Source organism: Rhinolophus sinicus, linkage group LG16 (assembly GCF_036562045.2).
Source record: "Rhinolophus sinicus isolate RSC01 linkage group LG16, ASM3656204v1, whole genome shotgun sequence".
Classification (NCBI taxonomy): domain Eukaryota; kingdom Metazoa; phylum Chordata; class Mammalia; order Chiroptera; family Rhinolophidae; genus Rhinolophus; species Rhinolophus sinicus.
Window position 1 is genome coordinate 10,722,212 of NC_133765.1, and position 17,106 is coordinate 10,739,317.

Consider the following 17,106-nt stretch of genomic DNA (forward strand, 5'->3'; position numbering starts at 1 on the left):
GCCACCCAGAGCCTGTGCCCACACCACACGGATGCGGAGGCTCCTCCCACGGGACCAAACCTGGTTTCCCAGCTTTCCACATCACTAACCTTACCAACAACAAACAACAACAACAAACTCTCTTTTTGGTGCATTCTGCGGTTTAATGGCAAAGAGCTCAGTAGTAATAAATCTTTAAAAACCCATCAGGTATGTTATTTTAAAACGTCATCATTTTGCAGCTATTTGTTCTTAACAAATTAGGTGGAAGCCTATTCTTTAATTCCTGGATATTTCATGGTTTTATTTTTTGAACTTGGGTTCAAAAAATATCTAGGTGATTGTACATGAAATGTTAAACGTGAAAGCCCATTGGAAACTGTGACACAGATTAGTTCTGTCAATCAGTGAAACCCCCACGAACAGCTAGTGCAAGCTGGCTCTATGCTGAGCCCTGGGGGTGGGAGGAAGTGGAAAAGCACTTCACCAGCCTTCCTGTGCTTTCCATTCACAGGATCTTGTTTCCTGCAATTCTGATTCAGTAGGTCTGGGGTTTCCAGTGTGGACCAAGAGGGGCCACATACTAAACCTCACAAGCTCAGGGCGGGTCTGCATGGCGGGCCTTACAAACTCAGAGACTGAAAGTAGCCACATACATCCGAACATAAAAATGCCTAACTGAAAGGGGGTGGTGGCAGTAGTCCAGCCCTAAGCCTGTAGCTTCCTTGACCTAGGGCAGTCTTTACCTGCAGTAAGCCTGTCTATTGCCTTTTTGTATCTAAGATAACATACCCTTGGAATGTCAGAGTAACCCCTTTTTCCGGACCCCTCAGGGCACAACCCACTGCACCAGAGGACAAAACACCGCATTGTAATCTTGTTCCCTGAATGCCATCCCTATGTGCTGCAAATGTTAATGATTAACTCTCCCGTGCCCACCAACGTAAAAGAATTATGTGCCTGTTTTACGAGTACTTTTTATCCATCCCAGAGATTTCCCCACTTTGCTTTCTCCCTCCTCCTTAATCTACCACCAATGGATTTCATGTCACCCTCCTTACGTCTCCTTCTCCTTTGTATAAATGTATAAAACAAGCTGCAAAACTGCCATTATGTGGAGCAGTTTCTCAATCCATTGAGATTTTGCTTCCTGGCAGTTGTCGTCAGTTTGGCTCAAATAAACTCATAAAATTCTGTACAGGTTTGGATGGTTCTGACATCGACACCAGCATCTGCATTTTTTCCAAGGAGCTCCCAGTGATGTGGATGCTGCTGCTCCTCAATCCAGCCCCCAGCTTGGGTGCACGTTGGAATCAGCTGGGAGCTGGATGCCACGCTGAGGCCTATGTCCCAGCCCAGAGAACTTGACCCCAGGGGGTTCTAACAGGCAACCTAGACTAAGGACCACAGCTCTGTTTTCTGCCTTCAGAGAGCTCATGTATGCCAGCAACACAAAGGTGACAATCAGGGCAACAGAGAGTGACAGAGAGACCAAGGCACAGTTCTTAATTCTGCTTGGCCAGGGTGGGTGAGGAAGAGTCAGGAAAGCCTTGGTGAAGGGGGGGGGGTGAGCCTCCCTGACCTGAGAAACTGGGGAGCAGACAATACTAATAGTCACGTATGGAGCACCCATTATGTGCCATCTCTGTGCTGGGTATTTTTTATGCACCGTCTCATGTCATATGCAAACAAATCTATTAAGTCCGTCTTAGTAGCCTCATTGACAGATCACAAAAGAAGAGTGATTTGCTTAAGGCCACTCTGCTTTTAAGTGGCAAGACCAGGTATGTCTAACTCCAAAGCCTCTAAAAGCAGCCACCGCTGCCTCTGAGGTTGTTCCTCCTGGGCCCTTGGGGTTTGACCTGGTCATCAGTGGTTCTGAGCCTCCGTGGGGGTCAGGCCTTGAAATACATAGCGCAGGAGACAGCCAGCCGACACATCCTGCTCTGTGTCAGGAAACCAGTTTATGATTTGTGGCTCTGTGCCCGTTGTGCCCTGGCTGTACAGCAGAGCTGGGACCATCCCCCTTTCCTCCTGTTGGGGCTATATCCTCCACCCACTCTTCTGCTTTCCTCCAGAGCTAAAAGTCCCCTGTTTATGCTTACAGCTGCTTCTTGACTCCTTTTAACTGCAGCAATATTTGCTCCCACAGGTCACTAATTGCTCCAAGGAGACAGGGTGTCCACATGTCCCAGCTAACATCTGTTGTTCTGGAATAATCATTGAGTGCCCTGTTCAATCGCAGAAGAGTCTCTGTTTGGACAATATGGTCCCTTATAAGGCAGAGACCACTAACCAGCAGCCACCAGTTTCACTCATAACAATTCATGGCTGGATTTTCCTCTATCTAAGCTAGGAGGGGGCACGAATACCTTGTCACTCGTGAATATTTTAGCTTACTGGGGTGTGCACGCTGTAGTAACCGGAACCTATGACGTTGGTACCAAACTCTGCTGCCTTCAAAGGCAGATGAGTGAGGTCAGTGAACAGACCTGCTGCTTCTTTCAACACAGACACACTGCCAATGCTTATTGATCAGATGATACACTTTTTCCTGTTTTTATTCAAATATGAAGTCTTCTCAGACTTTCGTTTTTCATATTTTTGAGAGAGAAAAAGATTTAAAAAGGGATAATTCTCTTTATTTTAGGAAAAGCAATCAATTATATGAACACGTGGTCAAAGCAATCAAAACTTGCTCTGGGTTTTGGGGACCAACAGGGAGTGGTGGGACTGAGGTTGAGCTGAGCACACATGAAATCGTAAAGGGGGCCACAGCGACTCAGTTCCAGCTAAATAAGCTCTAGACATGCAAGAACGTGGAGCTAGTGCTGCACGATCTTCCACTTTCTTTCTCCAGAAAATCTAGAAATGAAGGCTTTTAAATATGAAATTTCTTTTGTTAATGTCACCAACTAATTCAGCAATTTTGAAACACTGAGCTAGCCTAAGAAAATGTATCTGTGAGTCAGATTCATTCTGTCAGCTACCAATTTATGCTTCTGGGCTCCTGAGTTGGAGAGAGTCTTTCCTCACATGCACGTGTTGGGTTGTACTTTGAGTTACACTGAGCGTGGAGGTAAGAGGTTGTGGCAACGTCAATACATTCTCCTCAAAGCTTTCCTGTTTGCACTAACGAGTCTGCCACGAAGGAAACCAGGAGGCCAATCTGGGAGTCACACCGTAGCAGAAGCAGGGGTCAATGATCTTCTCCCTCTGTTCCCACCAGCCCCGTCTCTATGTCCACAGCGTTGTCCCCCCACCCATCCCCTCCATCATGCAGGTGGCTGCCATGACATGCCTGTTCTTACAATGCATCTTCTGCCTAGCTGCCATTTCCAACTGCACCCCCTGTAAGTATGCTGCAGAGATGAGTCTTGGGTAAGCATTACAGTCCTCCATTTCACTGCCAGTAGAAGTGGTTCTCAATTGGGAGACATTTCTGACTATAAATACTTCAGAGAAGGTGGCGGGAGCTCCCTCTCCAGAGGACAGTGGGTTAGGTCACCTCCCAAGCTGTCACTGGCTCAGATGTCATGGATGCTGAGTATCAACAATTAGGGCATCCTGGGAAGATAGGACTGCAGAGCTTTGCGAGGAGAGTGGAGGTAGACCCCATGTGCTGGTTTTTATGCCCAGTATGCTCCTCACTGTCATGGACTCACGAGGGCTCGAGCAACGCATACTCCTGCTAGCTCTGTTTTAAGCCGAGTTCCCAAGAGGGAGGATTCTGCTGAGGTCTGCCATAGCCAAAGGGAATTTTGGCACCCCTCTCTCTGGAGTGCAACAGTGTTTCATGGCTGTGTGAGGAGGAACGTGTGCCAGGAGCAGGGGGAGGGGCTTTCAGTGGAACATGGAGTCAGGGATCATGTGGATGGAGGAACAGGCTGTGTCAGATGGGACACTTCCTTACCCTTGCACACCGTGTCCTTGATTGCTGAGCTGCTAAGGCCTCTGCCAGGGAGCCACTGGGTAAGGCGGGTGAGGAAGTCTCAGGGGATGGGGGCCCTGCTGCATCAGACTGCTCAGAATGACTTTCCTGGGGGTGTCACAGGTCTTACTTCCCCAAGCATCCCAGGCCCCCGTCCTGGGGCTGCCTCTGCCCCTCCAAGAGGAGCTCTGGAATCTGGTCCTCAGCGTGAGTGGGATTATAACTTAGATCAAAGCCAGGGTGGCAATGTGAATGTAGGGCTGAAGTTGTTCCCAGAGTGACTTAGATGTTCCTAGTTTTCACTCAGAGACACCATGACCAGAGCAAGCTCTTGGGGAAAATCTATCCATCTGTGCCGCTTTCCCTATGCCCTTTGCACTCTGTTTGCTTTTGTTTTAAACATATGTTCAATGTATTTCCTGCAGCGGCTTCTGCTGACTTCTTGTTTTTCTTTGCAGAATAGCCCCAGAAGTGACATTTCTGTATGTGCTACTCTGCACTAGCTGCCTTATCTATGTTATCTCACTTAATCAGCTCAGCCACACTGTGGAGTGAGTACAATGTGCCCACTGTACAGATAAGGAGACTGAGACTCAGAGAAGGTAGAGAACTGGCCCAAGGTCACATGGCTAGTGAGCAGCAGCACCTGGTTTTTGAATGACACTGGCCTGACTAAAGAGCCCATGCTTTCCCACTCTCCCACTCGATGCCCATCGAAATCCAGAGCACTAAACAGAGTGTGACCTTGGTCCTGAATTATAATCCTGACTCTCCTGGGCCTGGATTATACATTTCTCCATAGATCCCAACCCTGGGTCTCTATCCTATGTAGGAAATGGAACTATCCACAGGAATCATAATATCAATGAAATATCTGCCATTTTATCAGAAATATCCTACCCTGCCAAGAACCAGTATAATGGTCCCCTTACCTGAACTGTTACAGGTTAAGAGCGGGTATAAGGTATGAAATAACTCCAGTATTATTATTAGATGGAAGTATTATGGAATAATAATGATAATTTGCCTCTCTGTGGGGTTCTTTCAAAACTCTTGGATTGGCTCATGAGACCCCTATTATATTAGTCCCACTTCATGGTTGGATAGTTGTGGCTTGCCCAGGGCACATGAGTGCTGGTCAACTCCCAAGATGATGGCATTGTAGACACAGAAATAGAGAAGGTGAAGTTTTATGTAATGTAAACACTGAGAAATTTAACAATAACTGGTGGCCCTGATTTCTGGCTGGACAGTGAAGGGGGCCAGTAGGTGGCACAAAGGGCATCAGGTGAGCCTGGGACCTTCAGAGCCTTGGGCAGCCCAGACAAGGGGAAGGTAATGGGCAGCTCATTAGATTGCATCCTTGGAGCATTCTCCACCACAATTCTAAGGAGGTAATAAACCCCTGAGCATTATGGTATCTGGAGAGAAACATGCACCCTACTAGAAGTGCTATGGACTAATCCCATGCTTACTTTGTCATTAAAGAAACAAAACTATTGGGAGTTCACAATAAAGATGAAAGGAAAAAAAGGAGCATTAAATGGTGCTTCGCTTAGGGTTTTTAAAGGAAGACAGAGTTCTCATCTGAAGTGGGAGCCGACAGATCTGGCATTTGCTTGTGGAGTTCAAATCTTTGGAAAAATGAATACAGAGACAAAAAGATCATTTTTTATGGTCTTTAAAAGATCCATTTGAGTATATCTAAGTGAGTCCAAATATACTCAGCAATTATTAAAATGGCAAAATTAGGTTTAATGCAAGGTATGGAATGTAGATTTAAAAGCCTTAATCACATGTGAGTACCTTTCAAGCAATTTAACATTTCATGCGTAGCTAATTATTGAGCAATGCATCTATGGAACAGGCTGCAAGCTTGTGACTAAGGTTCTCAACTTATTTGGCTCTCATTTGTTTAAGATGGAATATTTCATTTCCCTCCTTGGAAGGCTGCTGTGGGCCACCCATGGGGTCCTTACATCCATCCACTCATCTCAATACTTAGCCATGGCTTACTGGCCATGATCCAGATTTACCTTCCAAAACCCCTGTAGAAGATGTCTGAAAAATCATGAATAGACGGGCATGCAAATCAAATTAATTTATTTTACATTTTCCCCACATTTGTATCTGTCTATCCAGTATTTTTCCTTTTTAAGCCTGCTATCTCTTTGAAAGCAAGCAGCACAGTTATAATACATTCTCTTCACTGCAAACCTGCACTGCGAGTATGTAATCTGCATTAAATAATAAAGGAGATTAATAATTAAATCAAAATGAAAAACCACTTGTTTCCTCTCTACAGCCCCAGGGACAGATTTCCTGGGCTGGTGCCAATTTATCAATGACGATTAGGGAATATGAGATGGGTATAGTGAAAGCAAGAGATGTAAATATGAAAATACTTATATACAAGTAAAAAAAAAAACGGGGGGGCAGAGGGGAGGAGATGTGATAGACGGCAAGAGAGCCAGTGAGACAGGGCCAGAGACACAGGACATAATAGGTAAAATCCTAATAATTATAGCTAAAAACTATTGGGGTTTCCATATATCAGATTATATTCTAAAAGCTTTATATGAATTAACTCATTTCATTGTTTCAGAAAAGATATGAGGTAGGTTCCCCTAGTTTATGGATGAAGAAACTGAGGCACAAGGGATGGTGTGTAAACTGCTAGTGTTCTTGATCTGGATTTGAACCCAGGATGACTGACTCTGGAGTCACACTCTAAGTGGAAGGAAAACAAGGAAAAGAGAATACCCCCAAATGATCCAATAAACAGGAATGAGACAAATATCATGGCAGAATGAATGAAACAGGAAAGCCAGCGAGATAAGAGAAGACTAGAGTGAAGGCAATTAGAATAGGGGTTGAGAATGAAAGAAAATTAAGAAAACAACAGATGAAAAGAAAAGACAATGAGAGAAGTGAAAGCAAATGTAGGCATCAAAATGAGAGTTGGGAAGAACAGAAAGAACAGTTAAGAGAATCAGTCAAAGAGAAACAAATCATTGAATACTTAGAGCCAGACACTTCTCATTTGCTGTCTTATTTGACCCTTTCTATGCCATTTCAAGGTAGTTATTATTGTACCCATTTTACAGAAAGTAAAATGAAGGTCTGAGAAACTAAGTGATATGCTAAGGGCACAGAGTTAGGTCATGGCTGATAAAAAGGAACTGCTGTTAACTATAAATGCTGATGGAAGATTTCAAAGAATATCTAAATAAATGGAGAAATAAACTGTGTTTATGGATAGGAAGATGCAGTACAGTAAAATGTCAGTTCTCCCCAAATTGATATATAGATTTAATGCAATTCTTATCAAAATCCCACATGATTTTTTTTGTAGATATAGATAAAATTATTTTAAAATTTATATGGAAAGGCAAAGAAACTAGAAGAGGTAAAACAATTTTGAACAAGAATAAAGTGAACAAAATCAGTCTACTCAATTTTAAAACTTATTATATAGCTACAGTGATCAAGACTATGTGGTATTGACGGACACATAAATCAAAGAAACAGAACAGAAAACCCAGAAAGAGACCTTTGCAGACAAGAGGTCAGGCAGTTAAGTTCACAAACTCATTCTAGAAAAAGTGCTACATACCTCATTGCTGAATATCACTATGGTCACTTTCAAAGTACTCCCCTTGGGAAGCTATGCACTGATGCCAGTGCCTAGTCCACCCTTCAGAGCAATTTTGGAACTCTTTTTTTGGAATGACCATCAGAGCTGTTGTATTACACTTGATATCCTGAATGTCATCAAATGTCTTCCTTTCAATATTTCCTTTATCTTTTGGTAAAGAAAGAAGTCATTGGGGGCCAGATCAGGTGAGTAGGGAGGGTGTTCCAATACAGTTATTTGTTTACTGGCTAAAAACTCCCTCACAGACAGTGCCATGTGAGCTGGTGCATTGTCGTGATGCAAGAGCCATGAATTGTTGGCGAAAAGTTCAGGTCGTTTTCGTCTAACTTTTTCACACAGCCTTTTCAGCTGTGTGAATAGTAAACTTGGTTAATTGTTTGTTCAGTTGGTACAAATTCATAACGAATAATCCCTCTGATATTAAAAAAAAGGTTAGCAACATCGTTGCAACAAGTTCGCAAATTTAATTGTCACACCTCATATGCCCAACTGATTTTTGACAAAAGTGAAAAAGGAATTCAGTGGAGGAAAGACAGTCTTTTCAACAAACAGTACTAGAGCAATTGGACATCCATAGGCAAAAAAAGTGAAACTTGACCTAAAACTTTATACAAAAATTAACTCAGAGCAAAACATGGGCTTAAATGTAAAAGATACAACTATAAAACTTTTAGAAAATACATATAGGAAAAACTTCAAGATCCTTAGATTCAAACAAACAGTCCTTAGACTCAAAACCCAAAGCCTGATTCATAGAATAAAAAACTGATAAATTGGACCTCATCAAAATTAAAAGTATCTGCTCCAAAAAGGCCCTGTGAAGAAGATGAAAAGACAAGCCACAGAGTTCTAAGAAATATTTGCAAACTACATGTTTGACAAGGGTTAGAATCTAAAATATATAAAGAACTCAAAGTTCAAAATTCAGCAGTAAAACAAACAATCCAATTAGAAAATGGGCAAAAGACATAAAGATCTATGGAAAGAAATTAGCACATGAAGAGATCATTAGCCGTTAGGGAAACGCAAGTGAAAGCAATAATGAGATATCACTGTATATCTATCAGAATGGCTAAAATTAAAAATAGCGACAACACCAGTGATGGCAAGGATGTGGAGAAACTGGATCACTCATACATTGCTGGTGGGAATGTAAAATGGTACAGCCACTATGGAAAGCAGTCTCTTAAAAAAAAAAACACCACTAAACATTTAACTATCACATGAACCATTAATTGCACTTGGGCACTTATCCTAGAGAAGCGAAAGCTTATGTTCACACAGTACACAAATATTTAAAGCAGCTTTATTCATAAAAGCTCCAAACTGGAAGCAACCTAGATGTCCTTCGAGGGGTGAATGGTTAAGAAACTATGGTACATCCACACCATGGAATACTATACAGCAATTCACACACATCACACATGAATCTCCAGAGACTTCTACTGAGGGAAAAAAGCCAGTTCCAAAATGTGACAGATCGTATGATTCTATTTTATATAATATTCTTGAGCTGACAAAAACTGTAGAAATAGAGAACAGATTAGTAGTTGCCAGGGGCTAAGGAGGGGACAGGAGGGGAAGGAAGTAGATGTGGCTACATAAAAGGGCAGCAATGAGGGATCTTTGTGGTGATGGAAAGGTTTTTCTCCCCAATTCCCCCTCCCCCCTCACCTCTGGTAACTACAAGTCTGATGTCTTTTTCTATGTCTTTGTTTTGTTTTTGTTTTTCAGATTCCACCATAAATGAGATCGAACAATATATGTCTTTCTCTGTCTGAGTTATTTCACTTAGCATAATACCCTCAAGGTCCATCCATGTCATTGCAGTATTTCATTCTTTTTTATGGCTGAATAATAATTATATATATAATTCCATTCCATACATATATCTAATTCCATATGGAATGAAGAGGTCATTAGCCGCTAGGGAAATGCAATTGATAAAGTGGACGATGCATATATATATTTCCATACCTTGGCTGTTGCCAATATTTCTCTTGTGAACATCGCGGCGCAGGTATCTCTGACATCGTGTTTTCATGTTCTTTGGATATTTTCCCACAAGTGGAATTGCTAGGACATATGGCAGCTATATCTTTAATTTTTTGAGGAATCTCCGTACTGTTTTCCATAGCGGCTGCACCAACTTACATACCCACCAGCAGTGCACAGGTCCCTTTTATCCACATCCTCGCCATCATTTATCTCTCGTCTTTTTCATGATGGCCATTCTAACAGGTGTGAGGTGATACCTCATTGTGGTTTTGATGTGTATTTGCCTGATGATTAGTGATGCTGAGCATCTTTTCATTTGCCTGTTGGCCATTGTATGTCTTCTTTGGAAAAATGTCTGTTCAGATCCTGTGCCCATTTTTAAATTGGATTCTTTTCTCATTTTTTGCTATGAAGTTGTAAGAGTTCTTTATATATTTTGGGTATTAACTCTTTATCAGGTGTGTAGTATGAAAATATTTTTTCCATTCTTTAGGTTTTCTTTTCATTTTGTTGAGTGTTTCTTTTGCTGTGGGAAATTTGTTTTATTGCCAATTTTTAAAAATAGTATAACTATAGTTTTGCAAGCTGTTACCATTGAGAGAAACTGGGTAGAGAATATAGGAGAGCTTTGCATGATTTCTTAAACTACATGTGAACTTATAATTATCTCAAAAGAAATAAAAGAATGAATGCAGCAGAAAAGGGATTGAACTAGAGAATCAGTAAAGGGCATTTATGGTGAAGAGAATGAGTGAGAAAAAAAGACAAACGCGAAGGGGAAAAAAGGGGACAAACTGTAAAGAAAAAGGAAGAGCAAAAAAAGAAATAAAATATGACAGAGTGTGAGCATTTAAGAGAAGAAATTGGGAAATCCAAACAGATGAAGAACAGGACCAGGGCCGGTTTCCCCAGAGCTCACTCAGGGCCGTGGAGCTGGGCTCTCCAGTTCCCTCCCTTGGGCTCCCTACTCTTTTCCACCATCTCTGCAAACCTTCCTGTTTTCCAAGCCCCTTTGGAAAGACTTCTCTGGTTCTCACTGGCCCTCCTTCTGTCCTCCTTCCATCTCTTTAATGGCACTTATTGCAGTGTTGTAATGTATTCACAAGCACGCCTGCCTTCCCCAGTTCAGAGAGAGCTATCCAAGGTAGGGCCGGCAGGGTGTGTATATGACCTAATCTTCTATCACAGGTTTCTATACAAGGTCTGGCCTGTGGTAGGAGCTCTGTACACAGTTTTGGAGGAATATATGAGTGATTTTAAGTTCATCCAAAAAGGGAACTTTCCAAAGTGACTGAGGCAGCCTGACTTGGGACTGGGAGGCCAGCATAGCCTGACGTCCAGTGAAGTTGCTCTGCCATAGCCCATGTTAGCTGGCTGTTATTCCTTTGTCTGTAAGGGTCTCTGGGACCCGGGCACCTGTGGGATCTGTTGTCCCCGCTGGATGGCCAGCTTCCTGGAGCAGAGGCAGCGCCTCACCCCTGGTGCTTTCGCGACCTTCCTCCTGGCCAGGCTTTGAGTATCAAGTGCTCAATAGCACATGTTGGGAGGGGAGCAGACTCTGAGGGCAAGGCACAAGACGCAGGTTTGTTCCCAGATGGCAATTTCTCAGCCCTTGCTTTTCCCCCCTTTTCCTTTATGAGCAGCAAGTGATAAAGTAGGATGATGGCTTTAGGGCCTGCCTGATTTTAAGGGAGGAAGCCTGAAGTGTGAGAAAAGACGAAGGGGTGAGCCGCACAGCCAGCCACAAACATCCAAGTCACAGGAGGTGAGAATGAGAGACTAAAAGCTTGTCATGCTCTCTCCTCTCACCCCCACCCCAGCCTCTGGCCGCCAGATGGATTGACCCTTGGTGACCAGGAAGTGCTGTTGTCACCTGCCGAACAGATCAGATTATCCCTGACCGTTGCCCCGCAGCCCACTCCAGTCTGGAATGATAATGGAACTTAACATTTATGCACCAGCCTGGATCTCCAGGGTCATGTGTTAAAGGTTTGGCTCTGACATTTAACTTAACATGGCTGTTGGCAAGGGTTGCTGCCAGCCTGTGTTCTGTTGACTAGAATAGCTCACTTATCAGAATGTCAAGGTAGGAGGAACCAGATAAGCTATGGTGCCTTGGCAGGGCCACCATAGCAGCCAGGGTCTCAGGAAAGGGAAGCTGTCCCCTCTGTTTTAAATTATTCCGGTGAAAGCCATTCCACAAGTCTCCTAGAGAAATACAATCAGGTATTTTTTCCCCTCAAATGTCTCCCTACAATTTTTTGTATCTGAACTCCCATTCTTCTTGTCTTTAGGAAAAACAGGAAAATTCCTCCATGGCTGACAACTGTCTTAACAGAGATCTGATGATGGCCCCTCTCTTAGAAACACTGCCAGCTCTCAGCGGCCTGTCTGTAGTTCAAACACAGTGAAAATGGCTCCTTCCAACTACCAAATGGATTGCTGGGCCCCTCCTTCCTCTCCATCACCCTCCACCCCACTACCTAAATAATCAATCTGTATTACTCAGAAAACGCAAGCTTTTGCTAACGTTCTCCTAAGTGGAAAGCATAACCACATTCCAAGGTTTTCAAAAATTAATTATTCCTGGCAGATGCTAGGTGATCAAATAAATGGTTGTTGAACTGATTTAAAAACAAAAAATAGAAGTAGACATGGTTTTTCAGCACTTGAATGCACAGTACACCTTTCGTCGCTTTGACCACAGAAGGCATAGAGGACTAGGTCATTTTCAGAGCAAATGAGAAGTAGAGAACGGGCTATCTAGTTATCTCTTGTCTGCTGTAGGGTTAACTTCATCACAGGTGACCAGAACTGCTTCTGGACAAGAAACCCAGGCAAGTGCTTGCAGAAAGTTCCAAAGGGATCTTGCTGCACAGTCTGCCAGGGGCAGTGAGGCTGAGATAATGTTAGTGACACAGTCACACTGATGTTTCTGCTGGGCCCCCTGAGCTCTGCACTGCTCAGGATGTGCCCTGCAGACTCAGGGGCGCCCAGGTTGGGGACCCCACTGGGACTTGACTTCATCCCCAGTGAAGGCAGCTAGCTTCCCACAGCCCCTTCTCTGCTCACACTTCCTCCTGCTCCCATGGCTGTTCTGCTTGTGGGATGGTGTGCACTCTGTTTACTCAGGGTGTGCTGCTTAAATAAGAAGCACCTCCTGTGAGGAATGCCAGCACTGTGCCCTGCCTTTTGGAGAGGACAGGAGAACCTGTGTCTGAGGGATCCCCTTTCTGTCGGCAAGCTAGAGTGAATGAATCTAGGACACAGTTTGGGGAGGATAGGGAGCATTGTGCTTTTGTGAACCATGCAGACAAGTTCTCTGTGTGAGCTTTTGTCTTCCAATGGTGGCTCTGGTGCTGTTCTAATCATTTATGCTGTGGAAATAATTTATTATCAATGTCATAATTGATGAACAGAGCCTGACAAGTAATAATCACTTGCTAAATGCCCCCCTCCCCAGTTCCTTCCAAGCTGAAAGAATGGGGTTTTGTTTGTTTGATTGTTTTCCCCTAACCTTAGGTGGTAAGTCTCTACCCTGTGAACTTAGGTTCAGAGTGTTTGGGTACAGGATTCTGTAGAGAGTCAGGATGACGGGAGGTAGAGGGAAGAGTCGTGGGAAAAGCAGTGGACGGGAAAATAAACAAAACAATCTCATCACATACATAAAACGCCTAATGTCACATAGTAAGCATTCATTAAGTGACAGTTCCTTGATGTTAGTGCAAAGAAGCACACACCCTGAGCCTGAGTACCCCACTGAAGGCGCTGTCTTAGGCCTCTAAGTGGAGTGAGGCCACCTCAGGTCACATCAATAGTTTAAGGTCGCAGTCATGCTGACCAAGAGTTTTGTGTCGGAACCCAACCAGGGGCCCTTTCTCTCCAACCCCCACATCACTGGCTCTTGCTTCAGATTCTACGAAGCCCCAGGGCCTCATTCAGCCAGCTGATATGATTTATACCTGGGTTTGAGAAAAAGGCACGGATTTGGGAAGGCCAGAACACCTTCCAGGGTTAGTGTTTGACAGTGGAAAGATTCTGGGTTTGAAGTCAGAGGACAAGGTTTAGAAGTTAATAACTCTGCCATTTATGAGTAGTGCTCAGAACTCTCTAAGTTTTGGTGTCATCTATAAAGCCAGTGGAATGACCTCTACCTCAGGACTCGTGTCCAAATTAACTCATATGAATGTGTCCAGCTCAGTACTTGATTCCATAAATATGAGCTTCTTTTCACTGCCTCTCTCCCCCATGGAAAAGTGCTTTGTGAACTACAAAGCACCTATGATGCTTAGCTTAGTGATGGAAAAAACGGTCTGCTTTGGAGACACCCGGGTGGGAGTCTCACTTGTAAGCTGTGTACCTCCAAAAGTTACACATCCTCGCTGAGCTGCAATTTCTCACCTATAGACTGAGGATGATAACATCTGTTCCATTAAAAGGATCAAAGGAGAGCTTCAGCTCCTTCAGAAGTACTGGGCACAGTCTGACACAAAGCAAACATTATGTGCCCACTCACCTTCTGGTGTTGCCGGACTGGCCTTACCTGACCTGAAATTGGGAGTCAGGCCCTGAGCCTTTGAGGGCCAGAGGTGATCTGGGGAGCCCACACTGCATAAGGGCCGCAGAGGGAAGCCCTGTTTGAGGGTAGACACAGACAGCTCTTCAGGGACATCCGTGGGTTGGGAAAATGGGAATAATGGCCAGGCCATGCCCTATTCCCTCTCCCTGCCCTTGGTGCCTTGACCCCCGGCCTTTCTGAACAGTTTGAAAGATGTTTAAAAAGAGATAGGGAGGCATGCAGGAAGTGACTGGGCAACAAGAGGACAGAAATAGCAAGGCCGTGCATCCAATTTGGCCAGACTTTAAAGAAAGCAAGATTAAGCTAAGGATCTAAGGTTGACAGCGCTCACCACCCCACCCTGGCCCTCTACACCCCACCTAAAGGCAGAGCCACTTCCACTTCCCAGGGGAACGATGCTCCTCCCCCCTCTGCCTCTCACAAGACCAAGGGGGCTTTCCAGGAGACCCTAAGGAATTCCTGCTCTAGTACCAGAACAGAGATGTTGATAGCCTTACAGCTAGCTCTCTGGAGGCAAAACTACCCTGCCCAAGGCAGCCCTCCCACGATGGAGAATTCAGATTTCCTGGCTGAACTTTGGACCCACCCTAAGCCCTTTCCTGTCCCCACCAGCTCCTAAACAAGCTGGTTTCTGGTCAAAGCTGGCTGTTAGGGGTACTGGGCACCTTGAGAATGCCGTCCTGCCTTCCAGATCTGGTAAGCTGGGGGAGGAATGGAAGAGGAAAACAAAACAACTTACTTGTTGCAATCGGAGCTTCCAAGTCCCACTGATGCTAACTTCTGGGGTGTCCCTTAGAGGCGGGGCAGGGGGCTCTCAGGGCCCTTGAGGGGACTCACCAGCCCCAGCCATTACAGCAGCCTCAGACTCTGCCTAGAGCCTCTCCCTGTCGTGGGTTCTGTGAGCAGAGGCTTCTAAGCCATCCTGTCCCTTCCTCGCCAACCCCTCAGTCACTCCCTTCTCCAGCGAGAGCAGCGGGAGGCTCTCTCTCCGCTCTTCTCTCTCTCTCTCTCTCTCTCTCTCTCCCTCCCCCCCACCCCCCTTCTTCGCTCTCCCCTCCTTTCTCTCTCCCCTCCGCCTTCTTCTGTCCCCTGTTCTCCTCCGCTTCTGCCCCTTACTACAAACGGATCTCTGTGCAATAATGTGTAATAACCGATTTAAAGGGCCACAGGCAAAGGCAGAGGGGGTGGAGGTGGGGTGGGGGCGGGCTTCCCACGTGATCCGGGGACACCGTCAGTTTTGAAAGACTCGGATCCTGGAAGGTGGAGAGAGAACCACAGCGAGGGAAGGGCGGGTGGCTCTTCACTCCCTCCCCCAGGCTTGCGCCACCTCCCGCTACACTCGGCAGCGGTACTGGGTGTGCCTCTGGTCCTGCAGCTGCAAAGGACGGAGGTCTGTGTGCTTGTGGATGCAGGTGTGAGCGCTCGCGTGTGCATGAGTGTGCGTGCCCGCAGGTGCAGGTGTGAGCGCGCGCGTGTTTAGGGGGTGCGGCGGTAAGACCGAAAGAAGTAATGAACGAGGAGGGCAGAAATCTTGGATCAGAGCCTGGGAGGGGCTGCTCAGTCACTCCTCGGTGCTTTGAGGGAGGTTGGCAAAATTTAGTTGCTTTCTTTAGCTGAAACAGAGCAAGTGAGAGGTATGCCTTGGGGAAGTTGGGAAAGCCACAGTCTGGGCACTGCATCACCACCCTGATGACCCTGGCTCCTGTGGGTATTGTGAGGCTCTGGGGTACCTGAGCCCTGGCGGGAGGTGGAGCCTGTCCAGAGACAGGAATCAGATCTGCTAGGACCCTGGCTCTCTGCTCACCGGCTAGCCATACTCTCCAGAATCATGTGGCCTGTGGCTGAGTTTAAAGAGTGGGAAATTCTCCCTCCACTCAAATCTCCACACAGCGCAGAGGCAGAGACTGAGCTGAATGCACACCCTGCTGGGCAGAGCCAATGCCCTCCCTTTTGGATTCCTGCCTGCCTTGAGGAAAGAAAATGGCATGCATTTTTTTCTTTAATTCAAGTGATTTGTAGGAAAGGCAGCTGCAGACATCACAGAGCCTGCAAGGGGAGGGCTGCTGTCTGCAGAGGGTGGACAGGCTTCCCTGAGGACTGGTCCATTCAGAGCACCCTTCCTAGCCTGTGGCATTACCTAGGGCACCTCTCTGTTGCCCAGCCTTTTGGGTTCAACACCCCTGCCTTAGGCCCTGAATGTGTCTCTGCTCTGTGGCGGGCAGGCACACCTGATCAAGCCTGAGAGACTAGTGTCCACCAGACTGTAGGGCAGGGACACCGACAGTCTTGTTCTCTGCTGTGTCCCCAGCACCTAGCACAGGTGCTCAATGAATATCAAGTGAGCCTTGTCAACAACAAGAAAATAGTTTATTAAATTATAAGGGGACAAATGCTTGTCACTGGGACAAATGCTTGTGCACTAAGCCTATCTTTTCCTGTAAGCACAGCAACATGACAGCCACATAAAAGCTTAGTCTTATGATGACAATCTGGGGCTCCTTTTGCCATGGTGACCAGTGTGGATGAGAAAGGAGCCACATAATAAACCTGACAAGTTCAAGGGAGGCCTGCATCATGGGCCTTACAAACTCAGAGACTGAAAGCAACATAGGATGGTCTGAACATGAAAATTCCTAACTAAAAGGTCATGGTGGGGAGTCACTTCCTAGGCCTGTAGCTTCCTTGACAAAGGTCAATCTTTACCTTAAGTGAACCTATCTATTGTGTTTTTGCATCTACTAAGATAACACACCTTTAAATGTCAGAGTAATCTCCTTTTCCAGACCTCCAAAGGCACAGCCACAGCAGCAGAGCTTGAGACTACAGAACCCCTCATTGTTATCTTGTTCCACCGAGTATCATCTCTATGTGCTGTAAATGTTAATTATTATCTATCCTGTACCCACCAATGTAAAAGAAGTATGTTTCTCTCTGTTTTAATCTTTATCCAACCCCAGGGAT

The 17,106-nt window shown here is 45.3% G+C and overlaps 1 protein-coding gene across 1 annotated transcript in view; it reads right to left on the minus strand.

The window, feature by feature from the left end:
- The window catches only part of KCNJ5 (potassium inwardly rectifying channel subfamily J member 5), a 30,283-nt gene extending 15,012 nt beyond the window's left edge, over positions 1–15,271 (minus strand). Inside the window, exon 1 of the mRNA XM_019713050.2 lies at positions 14,885–15,271. The gene's annotated coding sequence lies outside the window, so the exon portion shown is untranslated. The remainder of the gene's footprint in view (positions 1–14,884) is intronic.
- Positions 15,272–17,106: the final 1,835 nt, after the last annotated feature.